The following is a 13,737-nucleotide window of genomic DNA, read 5'->3' on the forward strand; positions in this document are numbered from 1 at the left end:
TGGCTTTTCCCAAAGAAAAGTGTCATCAGATCAGGTTTTTCATCATTTCTGCAAAGGTCAGCTTTCGAGACTTTTCTTCTTCATGTGCAGCCAGAAGGTCACACTACTAAGAAACACACATTTCCATATCTATTTGTTTCCTGTGAGGTTAATTAAAGCCATTTTGTCCTTGATCTGGACTCTGCCTTATGCAGAGTTCTGCTATTGTCTTCCTCCATAGCTGTTTTGTTCTCTTCTCATCCCTCCTGAGTACATTTTGGACTAGAAAGGGGAATTTCATCTTCTTTTCCTGGAATAGGTAATGTAATATGGGCATCACTGCATTCTGAAACGTGTAAGCTCTTTTCTTTACCGTCCATATCCAAAAGGCAATCACTGTCCATGACCTTGTGTATGATCTGAAATCATTAGTCAAAAGAGCAATTTGATATTTCATCAGCTGACACATTATATGACATGTGTTTTAGTAAATGAGGGACAGTGGTGAATGGCTCAACTTGAAATATTACAGAAGAGAGACTATTAGGGTTGAGATAGTTTACAACCCTCAGAATAGGAATTAGTGGTAGAAAATAAAGAAAGAAGTTAATGTGGTGCTAAATGTACTGAAGGAAAGTGAAGCAGGGGGCTGGGGTTCACCCTGGTATCTATTAGGAGGGAGAAGCTGAGATCTGGGTAAGGAGCGGGTCCCTCTGAAGTTGAAATTAGCAGGAATGGTGTTAAATATGCATAGTCCTAGATCTTGGGGAAGGGGTTTGAGAAATGTCTACTGAGCTAGATCAAACATCCAAATCATCTGGGCTGCTCTCCGGTAAAAGAGCCAGGAGCCCTATTCATAAAATCAGAGCCCTATTCATAAAATCAGAGAGACAACAAACATTTGCATGTCAGAGAACCAGCATCAGGAAATGAAAGCATCTTATTTGCAGCAAATCAGGACAAATGTACAGTATCTCGTGGAAACTGCAGGGAAGGGAGATGTTTCTACTGAAGAAGGGATGGTAAATTGAATTAATTACATAGCACCCATCAGTACTAATTAAAAGATGTGTAATGAATGCATCATTGGTATTTTCTTATTTAGGATACTCTTGGCTGTTCATTTTCTGTTCATTTTCTGTTCATTTCAGAAAATATTAATAAAGGCTTTCACAGAATCGCTTTAATGGGAATCCAATTCTTCTTTTACCATATAGCTGAGAGTACTTAATCTCCTCATTTTCCTTTTATGAGGAAATCCTCAGTCTTACTCTTTTAGTTGAGGTCTTGTATTTATATTTTTAAAGAAGAGCTTGTTAACTTCATCACTAAGGTATTTGTAAGAGGGTTTATCCTGCTTCCAACCACCACCCCACTTACCCAGAATCTACAAAAGAATGAGCCAAACCTATGACCACTAGATTTTGTACCAAGTGATGGAGAAACACTGATGAATAAGACCCAGACTCTTTAAAAAGATGTAGCACTGAAAGGGAAATAGACATATAAATAAATAATGCAATTCAATATGGTAAGTGTTCAAATAGATAATTATATATAGCTGAAGCACAATGGAGAGAGTAATTTATTTCTTTTTATTTTATTTTATTTTTTAACATCTTTATTGGAGTATAGTTGCTTTACAATGGTGTGTTATTTTCTGCTGCGTAACAAAGTGAATCAGCTATACATATACATATATCCCCATATCTCTTCCCTCTTGCATCTCCCTCCCACCTTCCCTATCCCACCCCTCTAGGTGGTCACAAAGCACCGAGCTGATCTCCCTGTGCTATGCGGCTGCTTCCCACTAGCTATCTATTTTACATTTGGTAGTGTGTATATGTCCATGCCACTCCTTCACTTCATCCCAGCTTACCCTTCCCCCTTCCTGTGTCCTCAAGTCCATTCTCTATGTCTTTATTTTTTTTAAAGTATTTATTTGCACATGAACATTTATAGCAGCTTTATTCACATTTACCAAAACTCGGCAACAACGAAGATGTCTCTCAGTGGGTAAATGGATAAACTGTGCTACACCCAGACAATGGAATATTATTCAGCACTAAAATTAAATGAACTATCAAGACATGAAAAGACATGGAAGAAAAAAAAAAGACATGGAAGAAAGTTAAAAGCATATTACTCAGTGAAAGAAGCCAATCTGAAAAGTCTGCATACTCTATGATTCCAACTATATGGTATTCTGGAAAAGGCAAAACTATGGAGACAATAAAATCAGAGGGTGTTGGAGGGAGGGGAGGGGTGGATTGTCAGAACACAGAGTATTCTTAGAGCAGTGAAGATACTCCATATGATAACCTACTGATGGACAGGTCATTATATTATACATTTGTTCAAACCCATAGAGCGTACAACATCAAGAGTGAACCTAATGTAAACTACGGACTTTAGATGACAATGATGTGTCCATGTAGGTTCAGGGATTGTAACAACCGTACCACTGTGATGGAGGATGCTGATAACGGGGGAGGCTTTGCCTGTGTGTGTGTATGTGGGGGGGAGGGTATGGGAAATCTCTGTACCTTCATCTCAATTTTGCTGTGAACCTAACATTGCTTAACAAAATAAAGCATTTAAAAATAAAAATGTAATTAAATTTTTAAAAATATTTATTAAGTACCTACTGTGTACAAAACACTATATTAGGCAGTGATATAAGGAGAGAGAACAATTCTTGCATCCTTTCTGTGGAGGTGGGAACAAGCTTGACAAGAATTTTTTTTGAGGCTCTTGGGAAGGGTTAATGACTGTCATTATTTGAAAATCTCCTAACACACATCCCACTACCTGAGGCCCAGTGGTAGAAAAGAGGAACTGAGGAAAGAATTCTCTCTGCCAGCCCTACCAGCCCAGATCACCCTCTTGCTCCAGTAGCCAGGATGTGTTGAGTCAGGCAGTTAAGTCTCCCGACATCCCAGAGAACTGCAAGCACACGTGGCCAAATGAGGTTCACTTTTATCAGAGGTCAGGGCTTTCAGCAAATGTTTAACCAACAGGTTTGCTTTTTACCAGCAGCATAGTTACTATAACCTCTCCTTGCTATCGGATTTGCTGATCAGAGGTCAATAGTGGCTTTGAGAATAGTTATTGATTTATGAAGTCAAATATTCCTCGGTCCTTGCCAAACATAGATTCCATCCCTCACCCAGAATAGCTGGTGTGATGTATCAATAGTTACTACCTGGAGACAGGAATTCTTCAAAGCCCTATTGTGTAGTAGCATTTGTAATCATAATGTCTAGGTCGCTGACATCTGATTTCATTCAACACCCAGATTAATCGCCTTTCAAAGAATATGTTGATTTTGCAGGCCACCTTAGTCAGTGTTTACTTTGGGATCAAAAATGCAAGTCAAAACTTCAAGGGTGGAGCTGAAAGTCTGCAGATTAAAGAAGCTTCAGACAGGGAGGAACTAAAGCAATGTAATGAGGAAACTGAAAAATCACATGTCTACTTTGACCAGCAACACTTTTGCTTTGGAAGTCTGAGCCAGGATTCCTGACGACGCAAACACTGGGGTGGCTCTCGGGATTTTTTCAGAAGGAAAATCAGACTTCGGCTGCCCAATTCAGTGACTTGTGCGATGTGTACTCTTTCTTCCCTGAGACGGGAAGCAAATGGGAGTAAAATTTGTGATTCACATTTTTTATTAATAGCATTCATCGCGCGTACCAAACGTGGGATACACATGTCACTCAACTCTCATCACACAAACCATCCCACACAACTTGGACTGCAAAAAGCTGTCTGCCAGAAGCTCGCTACAACAGCCTTTTCAACCAAACCTTCAGTTGATACTTGAGGAAGCTGAGCCTCAGAAAAGTTTGGTTAAACATTCAGGAGCCATGCAAGGAGCAGCAGAGGTCTGAGCTGCCAGGCCTCCCATCTACTCTATAACCTTTACGGCTGCCCACTTCTCTGTTCATTAATGGAGAAATCGTACCGTAGACCAAGGCTTCTCAAACTTTACCTGCAGCCAATTCCCCTGGGGATCATGTGAAACTGAAGATTTCATTCAGCAGGTCTGGGTGGACCTAAGATTTGCATTTCTAACAAGCTGCTGCTGGTGCCAATGCAGTTGGTCCACGATCATACTGAATAATAAGGTTGTAGATGATTATGTGCTCCCTGTCGCTCTCCCCGGCTTATTACTGCCATCATTGGTGGTGCCTTTTTAAAAGATCTCATCTTATATGGATTTTGAGCTAGTTGTGATATTATATCAAATATTGAATCTGCTGCAGGCTCTTGTGCTTTGAGATAATGCTTAAGGGATTCATTTACAGACCATCCTCTTGGAGAGATTTTTAAAGCATCTTTAAGCCATTTCCCCTTTTATGTCATTCCTACCCACTGTGGAGACACGTCACTACGTACCAGGACTAGGGTCCAAAGGGTGAGAGCTAAAGGCTCAACACTGTCCTGGCGCAAACACACAAAGGTTAGAAAAAAATGTGACCAAGTCTTTAAAATAGATATTTAGGTCAACCCTGAAATGTACTTTTCGGAGATGCTAGCAGAATGGAAGTGGTCATAACTTGGACTTGGGTTTCCTGGATTCCAGTGTCCCTCTGCCTTTGCCCTGTAGCCTTGTGAGCCTGGACTTCAACCCTCTAGGCCTCAAGTTCCACATCTGTAAAGGGAGTGGTTGGAAGAGATGATCTGAGAGGTCTCTTAAATTCTAAAGTTTTATGGTTGGTGATAATTAGCATTTTTTTTTAAATCTAGACTGCCTACCCAAAAAATGTGATGGAAATTTTTACCAGAGAAACAGAAAGCCATTTTTCCATTTGGATAACCAGGAAGATTTTAATGACAAAGACTGGACAATATAAGCTAAGTATTGGTTTCTCTCAGCTTGCTTATTGCTATAGCAGAAAAAGTTGTGGATTTGAAGAAAACAGACAGGCTGTGTGATATTGGGAAAGTGACTTCATCTCTCTGAGTCTTGGTTTCATCATCTGCAGGATGAAGGGACTGATGTTCTAAGTCCATTCTGGTGCGAATGATCCATATAATAAGTGGAAACAGTTACAAAATTCTTGAACCTAGTTTTCCCTCCTCGTTCGTCTTCCATCTTTACCAGTGATGGAGTGGGTCCTTGACCACGCCCACTATCCTTATGAATGAAGCAAGTATAAACTCCTGAAGAACAAAGTATCTTTTGTTCTATCCTTCCCTCCATCATTCTTTGAATAGTTGGTAAAATGAATGAATGAATGAGTGATTGTGTTACCACAGGACAATAGGAAATAATCAGAAACACTAAATTCTGTGTGGCCAATGTGCAGCTCCAGGAGCAGTTGTGCAGGTCTACAGTGGATGGCACAGAAGCTATGGCCAGAGGGGTAGTGAAAGGCATTTTCAGCCAGCCCTGGATGCAAGATGAATCAGGAAAGGGTGCTATTAGCAAAGCTTCAATGGTGCTAAGGACCCCAAGAGGGAAGAAAATTAGCAAATTTGGGATTCTCTCTAGTTATTATTTTAATCCCCAATGTTAAATTTTAATTTGAGTTGGGAATTAGATTTGATCAAAAGCATTTCCACAGGGAACAGAACCTGTAAAATTAGAACAAATACATGGCTTGTCTAGGTAGGTTTCAAGAGAAAAATCCAATCTTGTAGGGAGGCTATGAACATTTGGGAATTGTGGGCAGGAATAATTAATAGAACCATAGATATTCAAGCAGGTAAGATTCACATCAATTCGTCCTACACTTTGTGAGCTGTTCTTCTCAGAGGCAAACCTGGGATATGGAGACAAGAAAAAAATTTGCTGGGAGGCTTCTGATGGATCCCTTCATGCACATATTCTCAATGAGGGGACTTGGGGTTTCACCAAGCTTCCTAGGTTATTCCAAGACACTGTCAAATTTGAGAATCTAGCTTTGCGCAATTATCAGTCATTCACACATTCATGTAAATAGATTTTGATTTCTGTCCTTACTGCAGGTTGTATTTATTTAAGAGGAAGAGGAAGGAGAACTCTTGTTAAATACAGGACGATATTTTGTAATGGTTCTGGGCAGAGGTAAATTTGGAAAAAATACCTGAAATGGAAAGGTCAGATGCACTGGGAAAAAAACTTTTTCTCAAAGCTCTGCTCAGGGTTAGCTTTGATTTAAAAAAAAATTGTTTTTTCAATACCTCAGAATCGAAACATCCCTTTATAGGGACCTCCCTGGCAGTCCAGTGGTTAAGACTTCACCTTCGGGCTTCCCTGGTGGTGCAGTGGTTGAGAGTCCGCCTGCCAATGCAGGGGACACGGGTTCGAGTCCTGGTCCAGGAAGATCACACATGCCGCAGAGCAACTGGGCCCGTGAGCCACAACTACTGAGCCTGCACTCTAGAGCCCGCGAGCCACAACTACTGAGCCCACGTGCCACAACTACTGAAGCCCGTGCACCTAGAGCCCGTGCTCTGCAACAAGGGAGGCCACCGCAGTGAGAAGCCCGTGCACCGTAACAAGGAGTGGTCCCTGCTCACCGCAACTAGAGAAAGCCCGTGTGTAGCAATGAAGACCCAATGCAGCCAAAAATAAATAAAATAAAATAAATATATAAATTTATTTTAAAAAAAAGACTTTGCCTTCCAGTGCAGGGAGTGTGGGTTTGATCCCTGGTCAGGGAACTAAGATCCCACATGCCTCACAGCCAAGAAACCAAAAAAACAGAAGCAACATTGTAACAAATTCAATAAAGACCTTAAAAAGGGTCCACATAAAAATAAAACCTAAAAAAAAAAAACCGCTCAAACAAACAAAAAAATCCCTTTAAAGGTGATTCAATGCAATGAGGACACGGACCTGCTCTTGAAGCCGCCTCACCAGTTTAACTCGTCCAACTAGAAACTACTTCCCCTGGGGTTGGTCAGGGGGCAGGGAGGACCTTGAAGACATTTTTCAAGACTAAACCTTCCGTAGGGTGGTCCACGTGTAGGTGAGCACAGCCAAAGGCCTCAGCATATTTCTCTTTCCTTTTTCCTGCTACTCCTTGTGGAGGCAGATTCCTAAAAAGAAGGCATTTCATTGGGCATTCAGCTGACTTCTCAAAATCACACTGTGTTTCTTTTGTTTTTTAACATCTTTATTGGAGTATAATTGCTTTACAGTGGTGTGTTAGTTTCTGCTGTATAACAAAGTGAATCAGCTATACATATACATATATCCCCATATCCCCTCCCTCTTGCGTCTCCCTCCCACCCTCCCTATCCCACCCCTCTAGGTGGTCACAAAGCACCGAGCTGATCTCCCTGTGCTATGTGGCTGCTTCCCCCTAGCTATCTATTTTACATTTGGTAGTGTATATATGTCCATGCCACTCTCTCGCTTCGTCCCAGCTTACCCTTCCCACACTGTGTTTCTTGATGTAAAAGGCTGTCGTCTTTGTTCTTCAGGAGTTTATACTTGCTCCATCCCTAAGGATAGAGGCTATGGTCAGGGACACACTCCCTTCAGCATGGGTAAAGATGGAGGACCCATGAGGAGGGAAAACTAGGTTTAAGAATTATGTAACTGTTCCCATTTATTATATGGATCATTCGCCCCGGATTGGACCTAGAGCGTCAGTCCCTTCCTCCTGCAGATGGTGAAACCAAGACTCAGAGAGATGAAGTCACTTTCCCAATATCACACAGCCTGTCTGTTGTCTCCTAATCCACAATTCTTTCTTCAAAGTTGATAAACAGACATTTTCAGGTTAGACTTTTCCAAGAATTGGCAGTAATGTACACACAGAGGTCTCAGGAGAATTGAGGAATTCATGTATGTAGCAGGGACGAGCTGAGTCCCTCCCTTGGGGCCAGCACTATTGACAGAATAGAAGACACAAAGGACAATGTCTCTATTCTATTCTAGTTTTGTCAGGGAGATAAAAACAGACACACCTAAAGCAGAAAGCAGTACCAGACTCTACGTACCCAGTGTTACAGGGAATATCATTCGTCTAACAAGCTCCTACAGCACCAACCAACTCCCCTTCCAAAGTTCACCTCAATGTAAAACCCCCATTGGAAAGGTTTTCTCCCAGACCATGTTTATAATTCTCTTCCACTCGACTCTTAACGTGTGGCAACACTCACTCGTGCCATAGCTTGGTAAGCAAATCAAAGACTGGGGGAGAGGAAATAAGTGTATTTTGCACATGGGAGGCCTGTGAATTGTTGTGGCCAGAGGGCAAACAGTGGCAGATTCTAAGTTCTGAAGATGGCCATGCCAACAGATACCCATTCCCACATGCTCTTCTCATAATGTAACAGATACCCCTTCTATTCAGATGTGGGGTCTGTGTTCCTTCCCCCTGATTCTGGGCAGGAGCTCAGGATGGCCGGAAGCCAGGCCTCTTAGTCTTACGGCTCAAGGAAATGAATTCAGCCGAATACCCGAACGAGCTTATAAACGTGTTTTCCCCCAGTTGAGTCTGGGGGAAATGCAGCCCAGCCAGATGGGAATGCAGCCCAGCCAACGCCTTAATGCAGCCCTGTGAGGCCCTGAGCAGAGGACCCAGTTAAGCCACGAAGCCCACAGAAACTGTGAGATAAGCGTCCTAAGTCACAAAGTGTGTGGGAATCTGCTGGGCATCCGTGGGTCACCCTAATGGAGAGACCACATGGAAAGGTCACACGAAGATAAAGAGGCAGCCCAGGGAGCCCCAGCTGTTTCCACCCTCAGCTGTTGGAGTCCTCCCAGCATCAACCACTAGACAGGTTAAGTGGCCTTCAGATGACTCCAATTCCCAGACTCTGAGCCCCGTCAGGTGATAAGCAGAGATAGTAGAGAATAGATAAGCTCTCCCCAGTGAGCCATGTCCAATTGTAGATTCATGAACAAAATTTAAATTGCTGTCGTTTAAAGCCTCTAAATTTTGGAATAATTTGTTACGCAGCCGTAGTGACCAAGCAGGTTTAGTTAATTTCCCATCTCAGCTCCTCACTTACACTGACCTGCCTTTCCTGGTGTGTTTCTTCACTTTCTATAACTTCTGATGATAGCTTCTAGCCTGTTGGTATTGAACACCATCAGGTCTTGCTTTCTGGCTGCGGGACCTTGGTTACCACTCTGGCAGACTTCTCTGTGTGTCCCATACCTTGTATGTGATTCCTACTTTGATCCAACAGAACCATTCTTAGAGCACAGGTGAGATTCAGACAGACCACAACACACTCAGCCTCACCTCTTCTATGTATTTAACATAAGGTATTTACCTATTTCTGTATCTACCGTATTAGCCCCAATCTACCCATAAGCTCCTCCAGCTCAGTGCCTTTGTAATTCCGGATCTAACTCAGGATATAGATGCTCAATCTGTGGAGTGAATGACTAAGTAAATGGATACAAGGTATTTTGCTGAATGGAAAGTAAAGATATGTATGACATCTTTGCCCTTGAAGAACTTAAAATCCAGTACCGAAATGTGAGACCCCAATTATAAATGCTAGGAAAGGAAACAGAGTAGTATTGGCTTGGAAGACTTCAGAGAAGAAGGGAAACTTGAACTTGATATTAAGAAGGAATTTATTGGATTTGGGTGAGAGCAAAGGAGACAGAAAGATATTTCAAATTGGAGAAGAGCATGACAAAATTATGTAGACGTGGAGAGGAGGAGAGAGAAGACTGGCCTCTTAAGGACCTTAAAGAGATGATACTGTCAGCTCTCTTCTGGGGAGAAATGGTAGTAATGTCTGTTGATTCTACTGTCTTTTCGTGGTTACCGGATTTCACAAGCACATGCTTATCTGCTATGTCCAGCTCTGTAATCTAGGTATATTGTACATTGAGTACCCAGATTTTTCATTGGTAGAAACAATGTTTATTAACTATTGTGTGGGTTATCTATTAATCTGTTGTGACGTTGCCACCAACTCATTCCAAATCAATCCATACTCAGTGAAACTCCAATTCATCACTATGTAGCTTAAATTGATTTATGAAGTAAGGTCTACAATTGTAAAGCCAGAACACAGACTTCTTAAGCATTGAGACTTCTGAATAAGGTTGAATACCACAACTAAAGGCTTCCCACACCCCTTGGAATTGAAAGTTCACGTAATCCTAGGTGTTATAACGTTAATAATTCTGACCTCACCAGAGCTGGTTGAGGTATAGTGAGAATAGCAAATGTGTGTGTTAACTTGAAATATCTGAGTTGCACGGTTGTCATGGCAACTAGTATTATACAACTTATGTCAGAGGTTTGCAATGACGGACGTAAAAAGGGAAACAAGACCATCATCGTGGAATCTAAATATATTCAGCCCAGTCACAAAGCAAAACTCTTAACATAGGAAGAGTCACCAAGCCTCGTGATACGGATGCAGGAAACTGCTCACCAGGGGACGAACGTGGGAACTGAGTAGAAGGGGCAGAGTCAGGTTCCGTGAGACAGGCAGATACATACACCTGGCCCTGGCCCTTTGTGTCCATGGACCCCACCTCCTTGGATTCAAATCCACAGATAGGAGGGCCTGCTGTACTCGCCATTTTATGTAAGGGACTTAAGCATCCTTGGATTTTGGTATCTGCAGGGGTCCTGGAGCCAATCCCCTGCGGACACCAAGGGACAACTGTACTTACATTAGGATGGCGACCCATCAGTCAGGGTGACCTGAGTTATGCTGTGTGAACACCACCAAATCTCAGGGGCTTAAAACTACAGAGTGTTGGTGACTCAGACTGCTTACCTGTCACGGGTCATCTAAACGGGTCTATTCTGCTTTATCCTCATGTGAGGACACAGGCTGAGGGAAGCTCCACCTTTGTGTTTCCAAGATTTCCCAGATGGCCAACGTAGAAAAAAGAAAACACGGTATTTATGCACTGGTTTTGAATGTTTTTGCCTTGAAGTGATACACATCACTTCCAGAGACATGACATTGGCCAAAGCAAGTCGTGTAGCCACTGAACTTCAAGAACTGCACATTCTGTAAGCAACAAGGCCCTACTGTATAGCACAGGGAACTATATCCAGCATCCTGTGGTAAACTGTAATGGAAAAGAATATGAAAAAGACTGTATACATGTATAACTGAGTCACTTGGCTGTGCAGCAGAAATTAACACAACACTGTAAATCAACTACACTTCAATAAAACTCTTTTAAAAAGAAATGCAAATTCTACCATATGGCTGGGGGAAGAACTTAGAAAACTGGGTGACGAGTGTCTGTGACTAGCACACCAACTTACCCCAGCAAGCCTCTCGCCCTCGGCACTACTGACGTTTGGCCTGGATACATCTTTGTTGTGGAGCTGTCCTGTGCATTATAGGATGTCTAGCAGCACCCCTGGCCTCTGCCCACTTCATGCTAGTAGCGGCCCTCCTGGAGTTGTGATGACTAAAGATGTCGTCACATTCCATCTGGAGTCGGGAGCATAGCACTGGCTAAGAACAATATACACCACAGTCTACACCTTTATGGGCTCTGCGGTTGGACTAAGCTTTGAATCTCAGCTCTTTCTCTTACTAATTATGTAAACTGGGGCAAGTTACTTAACATTTCTGGGCCTGTTTCCTCATATGTAAAATGACGGTACTGAGAGTACCTCTCTCATACCGTTGTTATAGGGATTAAATAAGGTAATACAGTATTTGTAAAGTGCTTAGAACAGTACCTGGCATATGGAAAAATATATAAAAATATGCCTCAGATTAAAAAACAGAGTGGTCTGAGATCTGAAGCAATATCTCTGGGTTTGGGTTTATTTATGTTTTAGGTCACATTGAATATGCCATTTAAACAAATGAGTCATCAGGACTTTATATTAATTACACACAACGAATCTTTTTTTTTTTTTTTTGCCGTACGCGGGCCTCTCACTGTGTGGCCTCTCCCGTTGCAGAGCACAGGCCCCGGACGCGCAGGCTCAGCGGCCACGGCTCACGGGCCCAACCGGTCCGCGGCATGTGGGATCTTCCCGGACCGGGGCACGAACCCGTGTCCCCTGCATCGGCAGGCGGACTCTCAACCACTGCGCCACCAGGGAAGCCCACAACGAGTCTTTAGTACTGTATGGGTTACCTTGGCAAAGAACAATCCAGTTCAACCCTATAGGGTTAGAAATGAGAAGGAATCAGGGTGACTAATGAAAGTGACACAACAGACTTACATTTAGCATACGCTGCTTCTGCCCTTTCCTTCATGTGGTGTTTGTGGAAAATATTTGGGGGGGGCAAGAATTCAAAATCTGTTCTTTTGCGTTTGAACGCTGGGTCCGAGCAGAGCGCTAAGAAGGTTTAAGGCAAATGAGTTTAATCCTGAACAGCCCGGAACTTGGAAAGGCTGCTGCCCACGAAGAGCGGGCAAAGCCGTGGGGGGCATGGAGCGAGCAGGAGACGGGGCTGACGCGGACGCCTGGGGGCCTCGCTTTAGAACCCTCGCGTCGCTGCGGTGCAATTCAGGGAACCTATCCATTTGGATGGCATGGGTTAGGGACAAGTCCAGGGCTGACGCATGGTGTCTGCTCTATAAATGTTTGTGTAATTAAAGGCACTGTGCTTGGGAACCAGCTGGCTTCAAGGGATGGAGGAGGAAGAGAGGAAACTGCCTTTCCATCTGGCACATACAAGGAGGGGGCGTTTATACATCTATTTTCGTTGCCTCTTGAAACCTCACTAAAACGACAGTGAAGAGGTTCTCGAAAAGACATAAACCCATAAGAATGGGAAGCATGGGAGAGGAGACTGCAGCTACCAAATTTTGGAAGCTGGAGAAATGGCTGGTGAAGGGGCCTAGCAGAGCCAAGAAAGCTGAATTCGAAGCTGGCAGCGGGGAAAAGAGAGACCCGATCTGATTTATAGCACAGAATGGATGCCTCAAAGCTCGCAAAACTGGCGACAGCAGCCACTTTTGAAATTGAGGAATAAACACAGGTTTGCTAAAGTAAGGGGGCTTGTCTGAAGTCTGTCGAAAAAGCAGTCAGATCCATAGCTCTTCCCCCACTATTCCCTCTCTTTGGCAGAAGACTCAGGGGTTTTCTCTGAAGGTGGTCTCTGGATGGAGAACACGGTATTGAACTGAAAAGCGTGGGGCGTTAAGTAAATCCAAGCATGCTGGACGCCCTGCTCGCCTCCTCTGGGACACCAGAAAGTCAGCCCCCAGGCCAACACCTTCCTGGCAGGAGCCTGGAAGAGTCTGCTGTGAAGAACCTCTTCAGATGAAGAGGAAACACCTAAAGGCACAAATAATATCAGGTTTCCCAGTGTAACGGTCCAGCCAGATCATTCCGCAGTGAGATTAACGGTTGATAAACCCCAAGCACATTCCCAGAGCTTTCTAAGAACATTTTAGTCCACAGTTCTTACATATGAATCAACACCAAATACTACTGCCTGCCAACCAAAGCCTCAAACAAGACAGACCAAAATGAATAAACATAAAAATGCAACCTGGAGGAAACAGAAACTATGCAGGTAGAAGAAAACTTGTTTTTTAAAAAAAACTATCAGGACTTCCCTGCTGGTGAAGTGGTTAAGAATCTGCCTACAATGCAGGGGACACTGGTTCGATCCCTGGTCCAGGAAGATCCCACATGCCCGGAGCAACTAAGCCCATGTGCCGCGACTAAGCCTGTGCTCTAGAGCCTGCGAGCCACAACTACTGAGCCTGTGAGCCACAAGTACTGAAGCCCCCATGCCCTGGAACCTGTGCTCCACAAAAAGAGAAGCAAAGGCAATGAGAAGCCCGTGCACCGCAGTGAAGAGTAGCCCCCGCTTGCTTCAACTAGAGAACGCCCACATGCA

The sequence above is a fragment of the Lagenorhynchus albirostris genome, chromosome 14 (assembly GCF_949774975.1).
Source record: "Lagenorhynchus albirostris chromosome 14, mLagAlb1.1, whole genome shotgun sequence".
Lineage (NCBI taxonomy): Eukaryota > Metazoa > Chordata > Mammalia > Artiodactyla > Delphinidae > Lagenorhynchus > Lagenorhynchus albirostris.